The sequence below is a fragment of the Symsagittifera roscoffensis genome, chromosome 7 (genome assembly GCF_963678635.1).
Source record: "Symsagittifera roscoffensis chromosome 7, txSymRosc1.1, whole genome shotgun sequence".
Classification (NCBI taxonomy): Eukaryota; Metazoa; Xenacoelomorpha; order Acoela; family Convolutidae; genus Symsagittifera; species Symsagittifera roscoffensis.
The window spans coordinates 47,450,929-47,473,578 of record NC_087068.1 but is presented as its reverse complement, the minus strand read 5'-3'; the positions used below and the strand labels follow the sequence as shown (position 1 = coordinate 47,473,578).

The window sequence follows — 22,650 nt, the reverse complement described above, 5'->3', positions numbered from 1 at the left end:
CAGGACAATTTTTTTTGAGCAAGCTTTGTAAGAACCTAAGCATATGCACTGAGGAACCCAGAGCAGGCAGCGTTTTAAAACAGAGAATCTCCCTGGCAATACAGATTGCTAACGCCGTTTGCGTACTCGGAACAATAAATGACAAAATAACTTTCGACGAAATTTTTAATTTGTAACACTTGTATATTATATTTTCTCGTGTCGAGTTGCGTGTTCTTATTGAAGAAAGTAACCCGTATCGATTTTAATTGAAAAAGACTTAAACAATTGTCATCTTCTTTCATCATTATCACTTCCATATCTAGAAAATTCCAAGGATTTTGACTGGAATACATGATGAAGGGACTCCTGACTTGACTGTAACCTCGGTTACTATGACACTTTTGACCGTCTGATTACCTTCTGATTACCAAATGAAGAAAAAAACAGAATAGTCACCTGTTCAATCAGTTTGCAGGAGTATTATTAATTATTTAGCAAGTTATTTTAATAAAGGAGTTTAAAATGTGATATTTGTCTGGCTGAAGTTTCCTAACTGGTTGTCATCTGGTATCCTAACTGGTATCCTATCTGGTTTCCTAACTGGTATCCTGACCCATTAGCCTAATTGTTGTGATAAACTTATTAAATAGTTTCAAATTTGATATGGCACGCAACAAGCGTCTTGCAAGTGCAAGTAATTCAATGTGCGGGTCCTGCAGCAGAAAAATCAAGGACAAAGAGGAACAAGCAATCCAATGCGACAAATGCGACAATTGGCTGCACCAAAAATGTACTGATGTCCCGCTGGAGGCCCTCAACCTATTCGATGTTGTGAAAGGAATCAAATGGTTTTGTGACCATTGTCTTAACCCCGTAAAACAACTGATGGCCAGAAACGAGTCCATGGATGAGGCCGTTGGAATCATTAAGGCAACCATATCAGAACTGAAGGAGGATCTCAATAAAGCTAAGTATAATTCTACGTCACTAATAACTTCCAACCCAACCCCGCCAGCACCCAACGAAAATAATTTAGAAATTAGAGTAAATGGAATAAAGGAATATACACGGAAGAAAGACGCAAATGGCAAAGATATAATTGCAACTCAAGACGAAATTTTGTCTCATGATTCGTATGAAATTGAAAAAGTGCTTAACCACCTAGGGGAAGAAACAAACTGTATCGCCGACTTAAAACGTCTGGGAAAATTTGACAAAGACAAAAAACGCCCTCGTACTATTTTACTGCGACTGAACAATACCTAGACTGCGAGAAAACTTCTAGCGAAAGCAAAGCAGCTGAAAACCTTCGAGGGAGCAACAAAAGTGTTTATATCTAAAAGTTTGAATAAAGAGGAACAAGAAATAGAAAATAAATTATTGATGAAAAGAAGAGAATTGATTAACGACGGAACAACCACAAAAGATATACGCATAATAGGACTGAAATTATATGTCAATGGACACGAAACCAAAATTGATTGACTATCAAGTACTACGGAAGATTTAGATGTATTATGTTTCAATATCAGAAGTATATACCTTCTTCAGCGTAGAATGGAGCTTTCATCATTTCTTGCCTCGCAGAACTACAACATTATTCTAATATCAGAAACTTGGCTTACCGATGAACAGGAAGATAGCGAAATTTTTCTGCCGTCTTATCAACTATTTAGATCTGATAGAAAAGCTCCTAAAGGTCAGACAAAACACGGAGGCGTTATGATTGGAATTATGCACTCATTTCATTGTCAAAAAATATCACTACCTGAAGAAAGCCAAGGTGCTGCTGTAGGGTGCATAGTAAATTTTCAGAACAGAAAAATATTAATTGTTAGCTTCTACAATCCACCGCAAACCAGCCACTATCACCTTAACGATGAAATGATCAAATTAATTTTTAAAGAAATTGAAACATTGATGTCACAGGTTGATGCAACAATAATCTACGGCGATTTCAACTTGGATATCGACTGGAACATCAGAAGTAGCGAAAATTGCGAATCTCAGAGTTTCCTTGATGTAGTTGATCACCTTGAACTAGAACAACATATATATTTCCCAACAGCTGCTACGGGTACTTTAGATCTCTTATTCTCAAAAGGTGAACTGAATCTCGTCTCAACGAAAGTCAAACCCTTATCCATTTCAAGCATGTCAAACCATTTTCCAATTACAGCAAAGTTTGAAATTCGAAAAGTAAACAATGTTTTCCGATCATATCACAATGAGTCGAAAATGTTCAGCTACTGTAAAGCCGATTTTAAAGCCTTAAATGCGGATATAATAGACAACCCTTTTCAAGGCTTCTGTTGGTCTAACCCTGATGTGTTATTGTCGGACTGGTATAAATGGTTGAACATCAAAATCGAACGCCATGTCCCTACTCGAACAAGGCATCGAGCCAGACTCGCGCCATGGATTACCCAATCCACATCCAATATCATCATGAAATTGAACACCGCTAAGAAAAAGTACCCAGCTCTGCACAACCGTGTTTTATCTCTACAAAAAGAATGCGGTTTTGCCGTTGAACAAGACCAAATTAACTTTGAATCAGAGCTATCTGATTCTAGATCAACTGATAAGCTTTTCAAATTTTACCGTACATTTAAGTCGTCCAGAATACCATCAAAACTTATTTATGGTAGCAAAGAAGCTCAATCAAATGCCGAAAAAGTGGAACTTTTTGCCGATTTCTTTGACGATAATTTCTCAAAACCCTCCGATCCTCCAAGTCTTGGTGAGCCTCAAAACTTATCAACCACGAAATTAGATGATTTTGATATCTCGGAGCAACGCATACAAAACATCTGCAGAACTCTGGACTGTACAAAAGCAAGTGGCCCAGATAAAATACCCGCAATTCTTTATAAGAACTGCTCAAAAAACATCGCTAAATCACTAAATGTTCTTTTCTATAAGATCAAACAAACCTGCATTTTCCCCAGCTATTGGAAATGCGCGATCGTTAACCCGACTCATAAGAAATCGTGTAAATATATGGTGGAAAACTACAGACCGGTTTCGTTACTTGCAATCGTATCTAAAATTTTTGAGCGATGTATGTTCCTCGACATCTACGAATTTTTCGAGCCGCTCATCTCCAATCAGCAATACGGTTTCCGCAAAGGACGATCATGTTTAGTTCAAATGATTGTTTATCTGAACAAGGTCTATAAAGCAATCAATGATGGAAAATCTGTAGAAGTTGTTTACACAGATTACGAAAAGGCATTTGACAGAGTAGACCATCAATTATTGCTGCGCAAAATTCAAGATATCGGTATAAGTGGGAAATTGCTCAAACTACTCCGCTCGTATCTTACCAAACGTACCCACAAAATAAGGGTAGAAAATCAATTATCCACAGAAAGATTATTAAACAGTGGTGTCCCACAAGGCTCAATATTAGCAAGCATCTTATTTCTTATCTACATAAATGACATACCATCGCAATGTAAATTCTCTACACCTCTCATATGCGCCGATGATGTCAAATTCATTAACATCAATCAACAGAGCAACATTTTTCAAACTGATCTAGACAGAGTGTTCAAATGGAGTTCATCTCACAAACAAACGCTGCATGTTGGTAAATGCTCTTACATGAGCTTTACAGGTGAATGCAACCAAATGACTTTCAATAATATTGCAATACCGGAAGTTGAAGTACATAAAGATCTTGGGTTATTAGTCTCGCGGATTATGAAATGGAATGAAACTATAAGCAATAATATATCCAAAGACCTTTTTTATGCTGAAACGAAACACTCCAAAGGGACTACCAATGCGAGTGAAACTTAATATATTTAAATCGATGATTTTACAAGTGCTGTTATATGGGTCAAGTTGCTGGGCAGCAAGCATTAAAATGCTTAGATTGATCGAAAAAGTGCAAGAGAAAGCACTGACATGGGTAAATGGCCGGAACGACTACGTAACAAATCTGATGCAATGCAACATTTTACCGCTGACCCTGTATATGCAATTATTGGATCTACTATTGTAACATTCGCCCGGAAGATACATATCGACGGATAACAAAACTAAGTCTTAAGACGACTGGCTAGCGTCTAAACAGAGCTTTGCATGTTTTTCACCGTCTCTACCAAGCCAGTACTTTTCGGTGGTCTTTCTTACATCAGGCTGACAAAAACGTTACTGTTCTCCGGCTTCGACCAGAACGCTCAAATTAACTGAATTACATGCAAAATTAGTGAGCTCATGGCTGGGTCTCTGTATCCCCAGACCACGAGGTCACTCCTAAAAACAGGGCTACTACTCATCATATTACTATTGTTTTTGTTCAGTAGATAAAAATCATCATCTCCATCGAAGATGGATCAACCCTTTCCCCCAACTCCTAGCACCTCATCCTTGTCAAAACTAATCAAAATATCAGTTAAATTCAAGTCAGGACATGACAGGATGCTAAAATTCAATACAAGTTCATAAAAGTTCCCGTCCCGAGACCCTTCCGGATTCTTGAATCCGGCGAATCAAGCTCCTTAACCTCAGGTTCACGCTAACTCGGAGGGCTGGTTTTTACCCTTCACCGTTGTTCGCAACGGCCTTGCAACTATTGTAACAGCACAATAGTTGCAACTCGGAACGTCCTCTGCTGTTCGGTAGTTCGTTGTTGTTTTTTAGTCTCGATTTTCGTACTGTTCGTAATCGCAGATAAAGTTGTTCTGTTTCTTTCTGCTATTTTAGCCAAAATGGCCGTTTTAACATTTCTCAGAAATGTTACGTCATCACTTCGAAAATTTAAAATTTAGAATTCCAGAATCTTCTAGCCTTCACCGTTTGGCCAATCATTCAAATAACGTCCTTATCCGTTCTAAATCGCCAATCCGGAAGGTTCACTGCTAAAATCCTGAATTATGCAGAGACTGCATTTTGGCCATTCTGGTCGAATGTCACATACTCCCCGGACAGTCCGGTCAATGTCCTCATTGAATCGCGCAATGTTCTAAATGGTTACAGTGTCATCGAACAGAATTTACAAAATGCACGAAATTACTTTTATCTACGTCACATCGACTCACTGCAGAATATAAATGGCATCATACTACATCACTATAGCCTTCAAATTCTTTCATTAATCTGCACATTGAGGATATGACTTAAGATAAAACATATTTTCTGACTTCCAGTGTCAATGTCCCGATTGAAACTTTTTCTCCTAGATTTAAAAGGTGTTGGCTTGCAGGACAGTCCTGCCAACCAACAAGCTAAAATTATCCTACTATGCTCCTTCCCTTCGGAAATCTTGCTTGTTTATTGTCCTGAATATTAAAACCAAGAGACCTTGTGGTTAGAAAGAACAATGCAACAACCTCCCTCCTCAAGAAGTTACTCAAGTTTTTCATGTCACCACAAAGTGATCAGTCTTCCTAAGTGATTAAAAACAATCATGCAGGCTGGAATATTTAAATATACTCTTCCCTCAAGCCTTTCTAAATAAATAATAAGTGAGTGTCTCTAAAGCCACTTCAACTAAAACCAAAATGCAAATTTATAAATGCAACAATTTCCAAACTCAACTTAAATGTTTCAGTTTTCAATTACAACTTGGTTGCTTGGTTTCTCACTTGAGTTTTTCACACACATAAAACAATTCTGAGTTTTAACTTTTCTTCATCATCCCTTTGTTCTCTTCTTTTTTCGTCGTTTAGAAGTTCTAAAACTTCTAAATTCTTCTAATTTTCTTTCTTGCTGCCTCTTGTTTTCTCGACCATTCGTCAATGCTCCATTTCCTCCTCCTGTGACACTGACTCCGCACTCTCGGTTTCCGTGTCTTGTAGCACGTCATTGACTATCCTGACGCTGTTGGAAGCCGTCCTCCAACACTTCTGCTCTTCCACCCTCTGTTTACAGCAAGGTAGGGGATCCACGTTTGATTCTCTGTTTCTACAGAAGCTGTTGTGGAGACACAACGTCACGTTTCTCTCCAAATCTTCTTTCAGCATCTCTGCCTTCTCATTTCCACTACGCTCGCTCGTCCTGGAAATTCTTTTCACAGCGGTGGTCACTGCATTCCGATGGGTCACGAAAGCTCGCTTGAAAGCTCCTGCCCCAATGTCCAGTTGATATTCACTGTATACTCTGCCATGCTTCGACATATGCTTTTTCGCATACTCGTACAACCATGCAGTCATGTTAGCTCTGAACCATGGCATCAATCGTTTTCTTGCCCATATCTTCTTCACTTCCATCGGAATGTTTAGAACTTTGCACATTGTCTCAAAAAGATCTAAATCTTTTAGACAATCTAATTTCTGCAATTGTTCTCTCGTCGGTGCCTCCTGTCTATTATTTTCTCTCACATGAGCTTCCAGCCATCGTATCGCCATCATAACTCCCACTATCACTATTGTTATGGGCTGTGATGAATCTGGTAAACCCATGGAGAGCAGCTCTCCAGAGTCCCAGATCAACACCAGATTACTACGCTTGGGATACCACCAGGTCTGCAGCAAGCAGTGGCAAGGAAACTCGTCATGTGTCAACATGATGCTCCTCCAATTCCGTTTTCCCGAAGCTTCCAGCAATGGCTCCACTTCCATCATCACTCGGTGGATCTCATCATTCTCATCTACTGCATTGTAATCTGTGACAGTTGATCCTCTCTGTTTCTGTTTTTCAAAGTCACTGAAGTTCCCGCTCACATATCCCATGAACTTCTTTCCTAGTATTGACTCCAACTCCTCTTTGGTTCTTTCTGGAACTGCTGAGAAAATCTTACACAGTAACTCGTAAGACTTTTCAGACATTCTTGCCAACCTCACGCACTTCGGCACTGAAAAGGCTTGATCCACAATCGTTCTTGTACTCTTCACATCCACAGCTACGAAATGTACAGGATACTTGCTCTTGCACATTGGAGCCAACATTGAACCCACCAAATATCGTGCTCCTGATGGTCTACAATAAGTTTCGCTGTGTCTGATGTTCATCTCCGTTTCGATTGCTTCCCTCCATTTTCCTATATACTTCTGCTCAGTGTGCAGAACTCCTGGGAATACTTCTACGCTGATGGCTGTGACCATCTCATGTCTCTGTTCTAGATTCAATAGTGACTCTAAAGAACCAAACATGCTGTAGAATCCTAGTGCTGTCACCAGATTCACATCGGTTCCTCCATGGCAATCTGCTATCAGTTCCGTTTCCGTTCTTGCTTTCATCACTACATTTCCAAACAATACCGTCAACTGCTTGTGTTGTTTCTCCAGGGTTTTCACACAGTCTAGACTTCCACAAACGTGACCCTCTAGTCCACAGACTTCCGCCAGACAGCTACCAGGTTTGACCCAGTCTTCTGGTCCCCAGCCAGGCAACTCCACTCTATCTTCTCCGTTGCTCTTAGAGGCTGTTATCATCACATTATATATGATGTTGAGGTCACGCAGGTTACAGTCCGCATTCAGTTCCCTCTGTATGTCCTGTGTCGCCCGTAATATTGAGTCAGCGTTGGGACTAGGACACCACGATGGCTTCATCAATTCCCACACTGACATCAAGCTCGTTCTCAGTAATTCATCTGAGAATCCCAACCCAAATTCCACTCTCTTGTCGGATTTTGGTACTGAAGGTGCAGTCACCTCTTCTTCCAAGACCAATCCCAATTTGGCCTGTGGATTGTTAACGCTCTTAGTCGTCACAATTCTGGACGTCCAGAATCTTAGTAACACCGCCTGCTCATAATCAAAGAAGCAATCACGTATGTCTTCACTCAGGAAAGGATTGTATGCTATCCCTATAATCCCGGACACATAGCTATATGACTTCTTCTTGATCGGTCCACAGTATTCACTGGATTTTGGCAATGCTCCCATAGACTCTTTAGTGAGCCTCAACTCCTTGTTTGAGAATCTCCTGATCTCGTCTATCTTTTTCATGGGTTCCAATTCTTCAGGTTCTTTCATGTTCACCCTCATCGGTTTACTTTGCTGCATATCCAGCATTGCTAGCAAGAACATGGCTTTCGTTCGCTCATCGCCTTCCTTCAACATTTTAACACAAGTGCTTAATGCAGGTACTGAAATCTGCTCTATCAGGAATCGAATGAAACAGAGAGCGTCTCTCCGCTTTGCACACGCTACTGCTGCTCCCTCCTGGACTATCAGATCCCTCAGATTCGTCATAAGGAAAACTTTTTCCTCCTTTGATCTCTTCCTTTCTTCTGAATCATATTCTTCGCGAGTCAGTCCCATCATGCACCAGGCGAGCCTGAGTTGTAATTCCGTCCTTACGTAAGGTACTGCCACGAGAGCATGTATTCTTGGCGTAGTCCTCATTTCCTCTTCGAAATACCTCAATACTACTGCTTTCCATGGAAGGCTCACCAACTGCTCGATCGTCTCCGCCTGTATGTCAGACGACGCCAAAGTTCCGTACGCCTTCTGCTTGAGGGTGGTGCCTTGCAACATTGTTTCCAGATAACCCTCCATGGCTTTTTCCTCTTCCAGGGCCATTACATACCCTCTAGCCGAGTTCCGGTATTCCAACATCTCCATGTATCCACCGGTGGGTTCATCTATCGACACTGTCTCCGACACTGTTAGTCGGTTGTATTCCACTGGTGTCAGTTGTCCTGCAACACTCCCTTTTCCATGATTCATGGGAGATGGTTTGAAGTCCCTCATTTTACTCTCTCCACATTGACTGAGTATTTCCATTTCTAAAGTTGCTCCAGTCAGAGTGCGGTCACTCCTTTTGGATTTATAACCGGTTGACTTTATCCCCGCCATGAGAATGGGTGGCACCATCGCTATATCAGTTAATATTCTATCTGTGCCAGACAATTGATAATCACCTTGCCCCAAATCCATGACTTCCTCGACTCGTTTTCTTTTCGCTGAGTTACCAGCTTTCATCGATATTTCCGAATCCACTTTCGTCTTTCCAATCCTCCTCGGCATCACTCTGCTGCCTAACTTCATTTTCATCGCATTGATTTTATCAATCACCATTTTCGATCGCATCGTTCCTCTCCTGGTCCTTGACAGGTACACCACCTCTCCTTCATTATCCTGCGGTGTCATCTTGATGGGAGAATTCGCTTCACTCTCATCAGTGGCTGAGTCGATCAATAACTCACTCAGTCTCCCTTCACACTCATCAAGCTTGTCAAGTACTTCTCTCATCAAGGGTTGATTGAGACCTGTTTTGAGAATGGACTGGGTCCCATAGCTCTGAATCACAGTCCAGACTTCTTCCATGAACGCCACTCTGTCCAGCTTACATCCCGTCCTACTCTCGTGGTCTCGGTAATGTACTTCCCATTCTTCTTCGGGTAGCGTTCCCAAGAAAGGTACTCTGGCTGAGGCCTCTAATCTTCTCCTCCGAGGTGATTCCATGAGGATTCTCTGATCGTTATTTCTTGTATTGCCAGGAGAGCTGCTCTCCGGCAAATTCCGTTTCATTTCCTCAAAGGCTGACGGAGGTTCCAGTGTCGAGATGCCTTCATCCGCTGGCTCAGTCGTTTCCAACGTGTCTGCATTATTCTCAAGATCACTGAAGATATTGAAATCCAGGCTGGATGTTCCTCCTGTCGATGCCCTGTCGTCTTCCCCACCAGCTTGATCTTGTTGCATGGGTTCTTCCGTCTGACGGTTTCCACCCTGTCCGTCATCTCCTTCTGACTTGTCCCCATTCGAGTTCGATGGTCCTTGTTTGTCATCATCAGCTTCTTCCTGGAATCTCGGTATGAGCAATGTACCGGCTGATTTATCTTCCTCTTCTCCATGGACCACTTTGGTTTCTTCGCAGCCGAAGGGTGCTAGGAAAATTCTCGTCTGCAATATTCCCGCAACTTTCATCTCTTTTCTCACACTGGTCAGGATTACTGAGGCTTCAGGCAATTCAGTCCTGCCAGGTCCATCAATTCATCCAGGTTGAAATTGTCCATACTGTTCTTTCCAAGTTTGATTTGATTTCGATTTCAAGTTTTGACTCAAGTGAGCAATTAAATGATCAATCAGGATCTAGAAAAGAAATCACGAATGTCACACTTGTCAATTTCACCTTAACATACATCGTTAAAATTTGCTTAAAGACAGTTCAGATAAAAAGATATTTATCCTAAAATTTATTAAAATCAATTGGTCTCTAAAATTTTGGAATTCGACCTAAGATTGGACAGTCCAAACTTTGGATCTATTCCCAAGATCGTCTTTTAGTTTTCCATGGTCACTAACCCCTACTTGCCCATGATCTTAATAACCTAACACATAACATAACATAACGTAACATAACACACATATCACATATTACATGCAGCTTGGTCTTTGGCCTAACACCCTCTCGCACATCACTCAGCCTATACTTAAGTAATATTTCTTATGTAGATACACTTGTATGCTCGTATCAGAGAATATCACGTGTACAAGCGCGTACAATTCCCGAGGATGCAGTCTTCCTCTATTTGGATCGTACACTGGAAGCGAAAGCTCCTTCACGTCCATTTCCACAAGGAAGTCCCTCAGCCTCGTCAAAGACAAGACTAGGTTTTCTGGGTCCACGTGCTGCTTCTCTGTCGCCCTCGTTACCAAGAAGCATAAGTACTTTCCCGGTATCTGCGACACCGCCGGGGGTAAGGCTGCTACGCCCCCTATCCCTGGTCTTTGCTTCCAAAGGAATTCCACGTTTTTATATTCCCTCTTAAAATCTGCCGCTAGCGCCGTCCTAAAACTCATGTCTGCGGTGATAGCTACCGCACATGTTCTGTTTGTGAGTATGAAATCACTGTCTGTTAGTATTATGTTACTAGAATATTCATTTGGTAAATTAAAATATGACTCAACTACCCTGCCTATGTCAGGTTTCTTAGGTTCTTCACCTGTTTCTGCTTCTAAGTTTCCTGTTTCTCTTGCTATTCTCAATTTTTTTATTATCAAGTTTTCAGTGTGGGTAAGTCCTACCCCCACTCCCCGGACAAAAATATCCATCGGCGTCCCCGTCGATCGCATACCGGGTATTAAGTCAAGATTAGAAGCTGGAATGAGAAGTTGTCCTTCCTGGGCAGCCCAGGAAGGATCATCTCGTTCGGTCTTAATGTATTTCGCGCTTTCGCGATCTACGTCTTGAATCGTAACGCTGGTCTTTTCAGGGTCTGATGTCATTTCGTTCAGCCACTCTAAGACACGCAGGTTCGTCAGGTCTTGTTCATTTGACTGCTGTTGCTCATCGTCGAACTCCACCTCGGGTTTCGACCAGTCGTCAACCCACTCATCGTTGTGATCATCGACTATGTCAATGTCCTGTGACACTGTTATTTCCTCTAAACCCACTACTTCCTCCACTATTTTCTTTAGATCTATCCTATCCACTACAAAGTCGTCACCGTAAGGATTGTATTTCTTTCTTAGTCTCGTCCCGTCTTTCTGACGAGTCTGCATCGTGAACGGAAGATCTGGTTCCATGTTCTTGGGAACCTCTGTCTGTTCGGAATCCTGCCAATCTTCCTCTGCGTAGGGCAAGGTTTCATCGTCCGCTTCGATCTGTTCGTTTGGATCCAGGTCCAATGGTGTATCCGTACCTTCCTCTACGACTTCGTTTCCATCGTTCTTCTCCCTGGTGCCTTTTTCATTGACCTCACAAGCAGGATCCATCATTAGATAATCCCCTTCTTCCATGTCTGCAGGTATACACCAGTCTTCTGTCGATGGATTGTGTGGCTTGATGTTCTCGTAGTGGGCGGCTCGGCCAGTACTCAGTCTATAAAAGCGTCCCTCTTGGTGCACCTCTGTAATCATGAAGGGTCCCCTCCACTTCTTCAGAAGCTTTTTTGTCCCTTTCGGTGGTATAACGTTCTGAAATACCCATACGTAGTCTCCCACCGAGTAAGCCTTTGCACCAGCTGCTTTCTTGTCGAATCTTTTCCTCTGCCTTGCCTGTGCCTGCTGAGTGTTTCGTCTACACAAGTCGTTCAACTCCTGTTGGCGTCTGATCACATCCCTCACGTAGACCTGTGGGGATGTTTTCTTTCCCTCATACTCTGGGTAGAAGAATGTCAAAGGTAAAGACTTCTCGTGTCCCGTCAGCATCATGTGTGGACTGACTCCAGTGGTGGAGTGTTGCGTGCTATTATAAGCTCCCATCACCTGTGGAAGGTATCTGTCCCAATCGGTCATGTACCTGGAACAATATACCCTCAGCATCGACACTAACGTCCTATTCTGTCTTTCTACTAAGCCATTCGTCTGAGGGTGGTATGTCGTGGAGTGAGCCTGAGCGACTTGTGACCGTCTCATAAGCTCTTTCGTAAGCTCGCCTACGAAAGCCGTTCCATTGTCCGATTGAAACGTCATTGGACATCCGTGTCTTGCTATCCACGTATTGATCAGGTGGTCGCATGTCTCTTCCGCCGAGGCAGTTATGCAGGGCACGGCCTCTGCATACTTCGTGAAGTGATCTATCATGACCAAGACTTGGTTGTAACCGCTGTCTGTCATGCATATCTTCTGGTGATCTATCTGCACCACCTCGTTGAATTCAGACGACTCAATTGATTGTAAAGGAAATCGCAACTTCCTAGGATCCTTGACCTGTTGGCATGACAGACATGCTGTCACCCATTTCTCGCATGCCTTTTTCATCCCAGGCCACTCAAAGCGCTTCAGGATCCTCTGATACACTTTGTCGATCCCTTGATGGCCCATCTGATCATGCGACCTGAATAATAGTTCTGTCTGATAGAGTTGCGGCAACACTATCGCGTTATATTTGTATAAGACCTTGTCTTCTTCTCTTCTCCTGCAAGCCACGATCCCGTCCTTGTTCAGATATAATCTCCCCTCCTTCTGCATGAAGTATTGTCTCAGGATCCTATAGCTGTCTTCTTCCAGGTCACCTTTGTCAGGTGCACCGTTTTCTATCCACCTTTTTAGGTTGCTTGTCATGCGATCATTTCTCTGCGCCCTTAGAAGGTCCGAGAGTCTGTATCTCGCCTTCAAGTACGTCTTCATGACTCTCATCTGACTGTTCAGCTCGTTGGGCTGATGTGTGTCTTCTTCCATCTTAACGCACCAAATCTTCGCCAACGGTTGTGTTTCTTGTTGAAACGGCTGAAGATCAGTCCTGACTACCTCTTTCTGCGGCAATAGGCTTATCGAACGTTTCGATACCGCTATCGTTTCTAAGTCATCCGCTGCGTTGTCAAAGACTCTTTCGCTTGGTATTAGGTAGCGATCACTGTCAGGATCCTGGTACACCTCTCTGTCCAGGTTTCTCGCCCGAGTTTCCACTAGTAGCGTGTGTATCGCCAGTTCTGACAGTTCTGATCCCGAGGTCGAATCCCTGTCTGAATAGGTGTTCATTCTCGAGCTTTCTGACTTATCATCCGTCGAAGGTGTTGTGCTGGAGACTGCACGCTCCTCCAGATCATGTCCGTATTTCCTTCGCATCCATCTGAACTCCCCGGACAAAACTTTGTTCTCTAGGTCCTGTTTCTCATCAGGAATTTTCTCGTCTATCTCGGACTCCCCGGACAAATTTCCTTGTCCCGGGTGTTGATCTTGTGATCGCTGGTTTTTCTCCTCGTCCTTCTCCCCGGACAAATAGTCTTGCAGCAGATTTTGTTCTACCTCTTCACCCTCTTTTTCCCGGTCTACAAAGGTGACAGTTTTCTTTTGCTTGCCGCTCTCCCGTCCTTTCTGTCCGTAAGAAGTACTGGTTAAAATCTCCTGGGGTATTGAGGATACTAGTTGCTGAACTATTGTCCTACAATCCCTCTTGTTCTCTTCGTGCTGTTGTCTGGACGGCATGATCTTCACTTTCTCACTGACTGTTAGCGATGCCACTGCTGCTGTCCACTCGGGGTCATCTCTGGTCACTTCTCTTTCTAACAAGCCACCCAGTATCCGCATCACTTGTGGTGTGACTTGCACCGTTTTATCCAATAATGAGAGGCTGTTTATATTCATGCGAGAGAGTTCTTGCTGGACCAGGTTCGAGCGCAGCAACAAATCCAAGGGGACCGGGTCCTCCCTTGACAGGATCTTTATCTCGGCTGCTTTCTCTACAGGTAACTCAGGATGCCCCGGAATTGGATGTCCAGACTTATCCAACCATCTCGTTAAGGGAAGCGCTTCATAAGTTTCTTTGTCCAGAAACGAGAATCCCTCCTTTACTTCCGCCTGATTGGCCTGCTTCTGCTCCAATCTTTCATAGAACTCAGTTTTCTTGCTGAGACTGTCAGCATTCTGATGTTTATCACGCATCCTGTGTTCGATTATCATATGGTAGCCATCCAGTCTTACTATCCATCTACCAATATAACTCTGATCCATCGAGTAGGTCTTCAACCAGGATAACGCTCTGTTGTCCACGCGTAACTTGAAGGGAGCGCTCCCCAAGTATGCACGGTACTTCTCCACGAAGGTAACTACTGCAAACATTTCTGCTTTTGGTGCGCCATATTTCATCTCTGTGTCACTCAAGACTTTGCTGCCGTATGCAATGGGACGGAGGACTGTTCTTCCGTTCCATTCTTGCTCTTGATGCAATATTCCTGAGATGGCCACCACCGATGCGTCTGTTTCAAGAACATACATGCCCTTTTCTGTAGGCATGCCCAGCACTGGCGCTTCGCACAGTTCCCGCTTTATGTTCTCGAAAGCAACTTGTGCCTCATCGTTCCATTCGAACTTTTTCCCTTTGTTGCGCATCAGCTTCTGCATCGGGTACACCTTGTCCGCGTATCCTTTTATGAATTCTCGGTAGTAATTGGCAAACCCTAGGAAGCTCATGAGCTGTGTGTCCGTTCTAGGAGCTTTCCATGTCAGCACAGCCTCTACTGCTTCTGGATCTGGCCTCACACCATGCCGGTCCACCATTCTTCCCAGGTACTTGATCGAATCCCTAAGGATTTCACATTTCGATGGTTTGCATTTCAAGCCTGCTCTTTTCATACATCCGAAGACCTCATCGAGTCGATCAATGTGATCCTCCAGGGTTGGTGTCGCTATGACTACGTCATCCACGTAGCACATCAAGAGATTCCCGTACTTTTTGGTCACTCCTGTCAAAGCCTGAGCCATCAGCCTTTGAAAGGTTGCTGTTGCATTGCACAAGCCGAAGGGCATCCTCTTCCACTGGTACAACCCCAATTCGCACGCGAATCCGGTTTTCTCCCTGTCCTTCTTTCGCAGAGGAACCTGCCAGAAGGCAGAACCCAAGTCCAATGTGGTGAAGAACTTTGCATCACCAAGTTTGGATAGGCTCTCGTCTATTCGTGGTATCGGGTACGCATCTTTAATCGTTACCGCGTTCAAGTAACGAAAGTCGCAACAAAATCTAAGCTGCCCCCCTTTCTTTTTCGCCATTACTACTCCGCAAGCCCATGGTGATTTCGAGGGTTCTATCATGTCGTATTCAAGCAACATTTCTATTTCCGCTCGGCATGCTTCCGATTTATGTGGCGTCATTCGCCTTGCGCCTTCCCTATGGGGAACGGCGCCCTCTTCTAGTTCGATTTCGTGTTCGACGAAATTACAGCAACCGATGTCCGCCTTATGTTTTGAAAATACTTCGGCGTTCCGATCTAGGAGGTCCCGCAATTTTTCAAAATCTCCCTCACCTATTTTTCCTTTTAAATGTTCTATTTCTGGCAAAACCGGTTTGTCAGAATCCAGTTCATATGACGAGGGGCGTTCCGGAAAATTCGAGCAGCTTGATAAGCCGTCGTCCGTTTCGGATTTCATTGAAAACAATTTATGAATAGATTTTAATTCATTAATTCTCTTTAAGATTTTATCTTTATTTGCATGATAAGGACAGTCTTTCACACTATATTTCTTCGAGTTTTCTGTCTCCTCATAGTCGGTCCTCATCGGCAATGCGTAACCAAGCTTCTTTCCACGCTGGATTGAAACCGTGGTGTCCAGTGTGTTCAACAACACACTGACACACAGTCCGTTTCGCGTTACCGAGAAGCTCCGGCCTAAAATCACCGAACTCTGACTATTTGGATTCGGTACTAAGCAAACCTGTTTACTATCACTTAACGAATTTAAATTTCTCATTCTAAAAATTGCTACTACAGCTTGTCCTGGTTGTAACTTTACTTTTCTATCCAAAAAAACTGGTACCTTATTTTCACCTGTTATTATCCTATTAACTGGTCTCTTAACATACTTTCGGTCCGGGTTTCTAATCCGTATTAGACCGTTGTTCAAGTCAATCATCACGTCAAAATTCCTGACAAAATCTCTGCCCAAGATGAATTGGTCCGCATCGTCCAGATTCTCTACCACCAGGAAGCTCATCCAAAGGTTCCGTCCTCCCATGTGAAGGACCGTCACCGGTGTTCTTCCGGCTACGTAGATAGCTCCTCGATTTGCAGCGGCTAGTCGGAGATTCGTAGGAATCAAATCTTCCCGCGTGAAGCCCATTCTCTCCCAGGTTTTTATCGGCATCACACTCACCACCGCGCCTGTGTCCAGAAGCCCTGTGACTCCGATTTTTGTTCCGTTGGTGTCAAGCAGGTGTGCTGTCACATCTGCTTCATATCCAATATGTACCGCGTCTTGTTCCATCATGGCGTCATGGCCTATCCTGCGGACTTTGAGTTCCTCTTCACCCAAATAGATCTGCCCCATTTGGTCATCATCTGTTGTTATGTAAGTCCTGGTGTAGATGCTGATTCCATCCACGTTCAGCATTATTTGATACGGCCCATAGACCTCCAAGTAGCGTCCATGAAGTTTCTTCATGCGAGGGCCACCCGTCGTTAGTAGTGCTCGCACAGCTCTCGACTCAGTGCGTGGCTCCACCTGCCTCAGATAATCTGCATATGTGTCCAAATGCATTAAAGTGAACTCTGATGGTTCACTCAAATTTCTTATTACCTGGTGTCCAGCCACTGAGATTATCGACTGTATCTTCTTTCCCTGCGGCGCCATGCCGAACCTCTTACCGGAGATCACTTTAAGTTTCATATCTAAACTGCTTGGTGTTTTCGTCTCTTCGAACTCCGTTGCCTCGAAGGTATTCAGTTGCTCCTGAAGCTTTTCATTTTCCAGTTCAAGTTTCACTTTTTGTTCGATCTCTTTCGTCACCAATTCCTGCTGTACTCTATTTAAAGCATCCTTTGCGGCTGCCTTATAATCGATCTTGAAGTCATCGGCCGCAGTTGCTGGTTCCGGTTCACGTGCTTCTTCTTTTACTGCTTGCATTTTCTTTGCCGCCAGCTCTTGAGGTTTGTCCTTCCTGCGTGCCTCTGCTTCGCCCAAAAGTCGAGCCTTGCTTGCTTTCACTCCTGACAAAGCTTCTTCATGCCTTGGATGCTTGATGTCTGCCACTGCATCCCAGAATTGCGGACAATCTGATTTAAAATGACCTTCCAAGTTACAAAAGAAACACCTCGGGCCAAATTTCGCAATTACTCCTCTCATGAAATCCTCATGATCCAACTCTGACGCATCTTCGTCCTCGAGGCTAAAGCCTATTGCTTTCATGCCTTGTTTGTAAGCTGGGCATGCTGACACATGATGGTCTGTTGAACTGCAATTAGCACAAGAACGTCTCTTGTCCATATCATCCCTCGGTTTGTACCAATTGTTCCCTTGGTTAGCTGGTCCGTTGTTAAAATTGCCATAATTGTTCTTGTAATATCCAGATCTCGAAGGAGGTTTCAACAAAAGATACTCTTTTGATTTGAGCCTCAACTCCTCCGGTGTTGGCGCATTAGTTGATAGTGGTGTGTAATGCGTTGCTAGCATCGTACGAAGTTCATCATTTTTCACACCATCGATGAATTTTGAGGCTACGGCCAGGTTCATCCTTCGGTTTGACTCATCCGGTTGGCTGCGTCTTCTCAGCATTTCCAAATCATCGAGAAACTTGTCTATTGTTTCATCTTCTCGTTGCCTCCGTTTCTCGAAGCGCATCATCGCCTGGTGCCCCTGCACCCCTGATCCGAAACGGTTTAACAAGATTTCGAAGATTTTCTCAGCAGTGTCACGTTGATACTGTTTCTTAGCCATGACACAGTTCAGGGCTGTCCCTTCTAAGTTGCTGGTGAGCGCGCTGCATTCCTGTCTCTCAGACAAGTCTTCTTCCTCGAAATGCAGCTTCATTACCTCTATCCAGGTATCAATACAGCCATCAGATTCGTCTTTGTAGCATCTTGGTTTCTTAAAGACTCTTCTGGACTTTTCACTGCGTTCATTGGTTCTAGATAACCGCGTCAGGAATGTCTCCAAAGACCTGTTCAGGGGTTCAAATGCTGTGGCCATTGCCGTAGCATCCCTTGAGTGTCCCGCCTGAGTGTCCTCACACCTTGTCGAAGGCTCTGTGTGCGGTGCATCCCTGCAATCCGAATCACCTTGAGCGTTTCCCGCTTGGCCCATGTGACTCCTCCTCGGGCTTGTATGCCCCATGTTGCCAGAATCGCTTCTCCCAGTCGCATGTGTGCTTTGCGTTGGTCGTTCGTTCGAGGTTTGTCTGTTCCCCGTTGAACTCGCTCTACTGTTCGGGCCCCATGCTGTATTACCCCTTGTGGCATAGCCTGATGAACTGCCCCTGCCTCTAGTGGATCCATTTGTCTTCCTCCTTTGATGTTCATTGAAGTTCACCCTCGGTTCCCTGCTGGGACCTCCCGAGTTCGGCTCTCCTTCTTTTGGTCCACTCTTGCTGCTTAGTAGCCCGTCCAACCTATCCATGATAGCCTGCGTTCGCCTCTCCATCATCGCGTCTATCTTTGTGTCAAGAGACCCAAGAGACTGCTCTTGCTGAATTCTTAACTTCTCCATGTCGGCTCTTAAGCGTAACTCCCTCTGTTCCGCTTCTCTTGTCATTCGCGACAAGTTCCTCGTCATATGTTCGTCCGTTCTTTCTTTCAAGCGTTTTTCGCTTCTGTCAACTTCTTGTCTGTTGCGGTTTATTTCTTCCCGCAGACTTTCTCTTTCAATGTGAACTGCTCTTTCTAGTTCACTCATCCTTATCGACATCTGTTCATTTTGTTCTCCTAAACTGCCCACTATGTTGTTTAAGGCTTCTTCTAGTGCTGCCCCGTTATCCACGAGTGGCGTCACTAGTGGCGGTGTAACCCTGTCGGAGCCAGGTAACTTCGTGCTTGTCGAGATCCGGGCCTTGACTCTGTGCTTCAACGTCTTTTCATTATTTATTTCAGGATCCATTAACGCATTGCCGAGCCCTCTGGTTCTATTCTCTTCAGGTTGTGGCTCCGAACTTGTCCTAATCGCGAAGTCCTTTGACTGGCCCGGTGTGTTTGCCTCCTTACTTATCGTTGTCACTACACCAAATTTGTCCATGGTTCCAGTCTCTCTTCCGACGTGTGCCTCACTCTCCTGGATCGAACTATTGAGACTGACTTGAGATCCAAAGTCCCCTTGCTCCTCTTCATCCTCTTCCTCCTGGGACTCACCGTCACTTCCTGCTCCTCCTCCCATGCTGAATGGAAAGATGTTTCCGAAGGTGTTCTTCATTCTTTCTGAGAATGATGATGACGTTGTTTGTTTCCCCGTTCCGCCTGCCATCATAGTGTTGTCTGTCGGAGATCTTCTAGTCGCCGTTACTTCAGTTGAGATGTCGGACAGTTCCGACATCTCCTCTCGATCCAATGTCCCGGTGGAAGTGGCAAAATCATGGCCTTGTTCTACCGGGGTTGATTCACTCGCCAGCCTTCTGCCTCTTCCTTCCAATCCATTTACTCCCTGGTTGTCGTTCATGGTATGGTCCGTATTGACCTCCACTTCTAATAGTTCTCTTCGCTCTTCTGAGGTCTTCTGACTTCTCGTTGCAACCATTCTGCCTGAAACCGTCCCCCTTTTGTCAGACCGGGATCGCTTGATCCAATCCACAAAAGGATCGGTCATCGTTTTTCTTTGCTTTTCAGGTATGAATTTCCTAGAGCTATTACCTCGTTTTGGTATCCTTGACTTGTCTAAACTCATTCTTTATTTGTCACTTTCCTATGCCTACTCTTGACTCAATTGCTAGAGACCTTATAGTTTTATTAACAATAATAATGACACAACACAATAAATTTCACCAGATTCTATTAAATAGTGACCACGAATCCCTGTATGTTGTCAGAGTACAGTTTGTATAAAATTTATTCACACTAGCCGATTATTGGTCCAAAGATCTGGAAACTAGCACAATATGATGTTATCAGTCAATTTAAAAGATAGTGTAGTCACCACCCAATCAAGCACAGTTTAGGTTGATTTAAAATCAAAAACAAAAAAATATATATATTGACACAATATGAATGTATATATAAAAAAACGTATGTGTCTTGTACTCTTAGTCGGTCGCAGTACAATAGTCGAACCTGTCTTTTAAAGAAAAAGCTTTCCCTGCTTGGTGCTGCACCAAACAGACAAAACTTTGAAGGCAGTAATTTTCTCAAGTGGGCGTCTATTGCACCCACCGAGTACTGTGTTACCTATCTGCCTTCGGACTGCCCGAGCTAGACCTACTAAAATCCTCAGGGCAGTTACTTTTCCCAAAAACGTATTATGTTTCAATCCACACCAATGAGTCACGCTCTTTTTAATTTAGACTTAGTGTCGCGAATATCCGAGTTCGGACCTGTTTTGTATTAGTCTGGTTCTTTTTGAGAGGCAAGTTACCAGTGCAGTCACTGATACCTAGCCTGTGTATTAATAACCTAATACCTCTCGCTTTTTAGTCTTTCTTTCGTTTACCTAAGTCCTTAATAAAATGATACCCCTCCGGATTTGCACAAATAGGACCCTTCCGGACTGTCAGAATATAGACCCCTCCGGATTGGGACCCCTCGGAATTAGCAACTATAAGACCCCTCCGGATTCGGACCCCTCCGGTTTTGTGGAAAGTAGACCCCTCCGGATTCGGACCCCTCTGACTTTGAAAAATTTCGACCCCTCCGGATTGGGAGCCCTTAGCTCTGTCAAAGTAGCTTTTTGTAGTTTTCTTAATTTTAGCTTATACCCCTCCGGATACGTTCTGCGTTGCTTTTATGCTGTTTGAATTAACTGGGAAGGGTATAGGGTCCTTTCCTAGACCCCTCCGGATTGAAGTTAAGGCACTTATTTGACAATTCACACTAACGGTGAAGGGTCTTATCACTTGCCTAACTTCGACTCTATTATGGTTGTCTTGTGCCTTCAGCCTTCCCTTTTTGTCTAGAACTGTCCTAAGTTACTTAGTTCAATCGCTATCAACTTTTGGTAGGGGTATAAGGGTTTTTCAGAAAAATTTATAAAACGTGAAGGGTGTACCCCTCCGGATTTGTGTAATTTGCTAAAAACAATCTCAAAAAATTTTCTCGCTCGCTTTTCCGAAAAATTTCTAATCCTATTAGTAAGCTCAATTAATTTCTGATCTATTGGTACCAAGATCAACTCGATATGATCAGTAGTTCCAAAGTTATTAACCAAAACGTCTTTTTTCCGAACTCAAAAAATTTTCTCTCTTATAGGTTCCGCCTAACTTTTTCCGCAAATCTGGTCCTTTCGACCTAAAAATTATTGATCCGAGCTCAGAAGGCCTATACTCTTCTAGTTCAATGCAAAAGACCCGATCTAAAACGCTATTGTAGAAAAATTTTGCGAAAAACTATGCTACCTGGACCCCTCCGGATTGATGAATCCACCAAATCAAACACGTTATGTTCGGTTTCTCTGCAACCCGGAAGGCTTTCGTGTAGCGGATTTTAAGACTTGTAGATTCACTAGTGGACGTTGTCCGAACAACTATTTTTACTGTCCTACCTCAAAAATTTCAAAAAATTTTCTAAATTTTTAGTGTTTCTTACTATCAAAAATTGGGAAAATTTGGTTTTTGGTACCAAACTAGTTCCAACCACTTCCGAACTAAAGTTAACCGGTTCTACTTATTACAGTAGTGCAGTTACGATGTAACACACTAACTTAGCGCTTTTTTCCGTTTCAAAAAATATCGATATCTCAAAAATCGCGACTTGTGGGGGGATCAAAATATCGCTATTTTGACCCTAAAAACCGGTCTCTTTTCGTTGTTTTTCACTGAAAAACGATATGTGACTATTAATATAGGCTATATGAATAATAATATTAGTAATACTATACCCCTCCGGGTTTGTTTATTATCCAAATTAAGGTGCTTAACTCGGATATTCGCAGTTCGGTGAAGGGTCACTACAGTGCAGCACTGTCGAGCCCCCCACAGATTACTATCTTACTTTTTGTACCAAAAGGGATACAAAACTTGTTAACGATACCCAACAGTCGATTGTTGTTGTCGTTGAGCCCCTTCTTGTTGCTCCTTGAACTGCCTGCCGGATCGGTCTTCACCCAAGACCCTTCCGAATTGAGCGCAAATCAGCTGACCCTTCCGGATTGAGCGCAATTTATCATTAACGTGCTTAAATGCTCAAATAACCCTACAGTACAAGCCTCACAAACGGGCCACAAAATTGATCGTAACGATCCTGACTGATATAAATGCCTGTAACAACAATATATCTATCAACAACAAACGGGGGGGTTGAATCACATCTTGACTGGGGGGATGATTTCTACTGATTTTTTTTTATTTTTTTTACTGTTTTTGGTTTTTCCGGTTATTTTTTATGTTTTTTTTTTGTTTTTCTTGGGTACTATACTACTTTTTGTTTGGTTTTGCTTATATCTTTAAGTGTTTTTGGTCACAAACCACTCAGGGGATGAG

At 43.4% G+C, this 22,650-nt stretch overlaps 1 protein-coding gene across 1 annotated transcript in view; it reads left to right on the top strand.

Annotated features, from left to right (window-relative positions):
- Positions 1-603: 603 nt before the first annotated feature.
- Positions 604-22,650, top strand: part of LOC134851108 (uncharacterized) — a 34,128-nt gene continuing 12,081 nt past the window's right edge. The window contains exon 1 of the mRNA XM_063867039.1: positions 604-632. The gene's annotated coding sequence lies outside the window, so the exon portion shown is untranslated. The remainder of the gene's footprint in view (positions 633-22,650) is intronic.